General features: G+C 38.1%; 1 pseudogene; it reads left to right on the top strand.

The window, feature by feature from the left end:
- The first annotated feature begins 574 nt into the window (after window positions 1-574).
- LOC138435857 (TRAF family member-associated NF-kappa-B activator pseudogene) lies at window positions 575-2,142 on the top strand (annotated as a pseudogene).
- The last annotated feature ends 890 nt before the right edge of the window (window positions 2,143-3,032 follow it).

Raw genomic sequence — 3,032 nt, 5'->3', positions numbered from 1 at the left:
TCTTGAGGACCGGAGGCTGCCTTCCAGAAGTTAATACTATCTTTGTTACTCTTTCAAAAACTTCCTAGGTTCTTTTTGTTGTTTTTTCCCCAAGGTTATTGCACAGTTTCTTTCTCAGCTTTCCTGCGGGGTGTCATCATAGCCTTGTCACTGAGAAGTTGGGTAACCTCCCCGAGGGTCAAGGAGAAACTGGATGGCTGAGACGGGAAGAGCAGAAGCAAACCCTGCCCTCAGTGGGAACCGGGCATTAGGCGGAATCCCTAGCGCGGTGTAAACTGACTAGTGACGAGTTACACGTGTAACAAGCTGTGCTCGTCACGAAGTGAAGCAAGGAGGGGGAAGATACCCAAACCAAAGAGTCTCTGTGTCTCTTACTATGCTGTAGCAGGGAGAAGTAGAGCAGCCTTTGCTACATAAAGTGTCATGGAGTGACCCGAAATTGAAGGAAAATAGCGTGATCTGTTTCCCTACCACGACGGGAATACACACTTCAAAGAGGGGGAGCAGAGAAGCGAGCTCTATAGTCTGCTGAAAAAATGTTGTGTCCCTCTCATTGGGGAGGGGAAGAGAACCCTAAAGTGCTAACAGTCATGTTTTAAGCAGAAAATGAAACTCCTTCACGGCCCTCTCCCCAGCCACAGATCTGTCATTTACTCCATCATTTATAGTGATGCAACAGGACATAGAGGAATGGATAAAAACATTGGCGAGCAACTCAATAAAGCTTATGAAGCCTTTCGACAGGCATGCATGGATAGGGATTCTGCAGTAAAAGAACTACAGCAAAAGACTGAAGACTATGAGCAGAGAATACGTGAGCAACAGGAACAGCTGTCACTTCAACAAACTATTATTGACAAGCTAAAATCACAGTTACTTCTTGTGAATTCCAGTCGAGATAACAGTTGTGGCTATATTCCCCTGCTTGAAGACAGTGAAGCAAGGAAGAATAATTTGACTCTTGAAGAGCCTCATGATAAACCAAAATCAGGAATACCAAGAGAAAAGAATCAAAGGTAAGAAGACAAGAGGTTTCCTCTCCAAGAAAAGAAACTTCACCAAGGATTCTTGGCACTCCTTTATTCCATGAAAGAAGCTATATAGAGAAGATTTTCTGGGATCTGAAAGAAGAATTTCATAGAATATGCTTGCTAGCTAAAGCACAAAAAGACCACTTAAGCAAACTTAATGTACCAACCACTGCAACTGAGACACAGTGCTCTATGCCTATACAGTGTACGGATAAAACAGATAAACAAGAAGTGCTGTTTAAGCCTCAGGCAAAAGATGATATAAATAGAGGTGCACCATGCGTCACATCTGTCACACCAAGAGGACTGGGCCAAGATGAGGAAGACACATCTTTTGAATCACTTTCTAAATTCAATGTCAAGTTTCCACCTACGGACAATGACTCTACTTTCTTACATAGCACTCCAGAAAGACCTGATGTCCTTGGTTCTGTCACATCTGAGACTGTGTGCCAGGATCAATTTAATATGGAGCCCAGAGACAATCCAGGAAACTTTGTCAAAACAGGAGAAACTTTATTTGAAATTCAGGGAATTGACCCCATAGCTTCAGCTATACAAAACCTTAAAACAACTGACAAAACAAAACCCTCAAATACTTGTATTAGGACATCTCTGGATAGAGCTCCGTGTTTGCCACCTGGAGACCATAATGCATTATTTGTAAATACATTCCCACTTCAGGACCCATCTGATGCACCTTTTCCTTCATTTGATTCCCCAGGAAAAGCTATCTGAGGACCACAGCAGCCCATTTGGAAGCCCTTTCCTAATCAAGACAGTGACTTATTGGTACTAAGTGGCACAGGCTCCGAACTGCATATACCTCGCATATGTGAATTCTGTCAAGCAGTTTTCCCACCATCCATTACATCCAGGGGGGATTTCCTCCAGCATCTTAATTCACACTTTAATGGGGAGACTTAAGATGCATTTGAAAACAGACATGTCAAGTTCTACGTGATGATTTTGGGTTTGTAATATTATATATTAATACTTGATTGTAAACTTAGCTCAAGATCATTTACTGAAAAATCCAGTCACTGCTATTTGAATTTCTAAACTTAATATTGTAACTGTCTTTTATTGCCTTTTAAAAGATTGTTTTGTACAAAGCTGTAATTCATTGTATTCATGTTTACAGTGTTTTATATATGGGATTATGCAATTGTGTAACAATAATTTATGTTTCTTCAAATGTCTAAGCTTATTGCTTGGGTTTCTAGTTAGAACTATTGAATGTGGTGATGTCAGATGTTTATAGGGTTTTAAAAATTTGTTTTCATTTTAAAATTTAGATTATTTATGCATTGGGTGTTCTTTTTGAATAAACTTATAATAGAGAATAGCAGACAAAATAAATATCTGAGTAAATACCAAACTTAAGACATCTGTTGCTCAGTGATAAAAATCACTGGTGGGATTATTTAAAACCTTTAGTGGTTTTTTTTTTTCTTTAATAAAAGACATAGGTTTAATTTTTTCTGTATGTATAGCTACATGATGAAGTTATTTAAATATTAAGAGTTACTTATGTTGTGATAGTTAATGTGTTCTTTGTTCCTGAATAAAAAAATAAATCACATTTGGGAAAAAAAAAAACAAACCATGATTTCATTTGGATACAGAAAACTACTTGGTCATTTGGTCATCATTGGAGGATGCTTAGAAACCATCTCTTTATTTTGAAAACTGGTAAATAAAAGAAAACAATCAAGCATTTAGCCTGCCTTTCCTGTATAAACTGTAACACTAGGTAACCAAATAGTAGATGATGTTAAGTTTCTTTTTATGGAAGCAGTCCATCAGATAACAGAAGAAGAAGAAACAGAATATGAGCAGTATTTCACAATCTCTAATGAATTATTATGAATGTAAGTTTTGAGTGCCTATGGCTGTTAGCTTCAGGAAAAGATAGGTAAACAGTTTGTACCTGGAAGAACACAACACCTCTTATAAAGTAACATTGACCCCTTCCCCTTTAATAATAATCAAACCTGA

Source organism: Ovis canadensis, chromosome 1 (assembly GCF_042477335.2).
Source record: "Ovis canadensis isolate MfBH-ARS-UI-01 breed Bighorn chromosome 1, ARS-UI_OviCan_v2, whole genome shotgun sequence".
In the NCBI taxonomy this organism is placed as follows: Eukaryota; Metazoa; Chordata; class Mammalia; order Artiodactyla; family Bovidae; genus Ovis; species Ovis canadensis.
The sequence above is the reverse complement of the archived record's forward strand: the minus strand, read 5'-3'. Positions and strand labels throughout refer to the sequence as shown.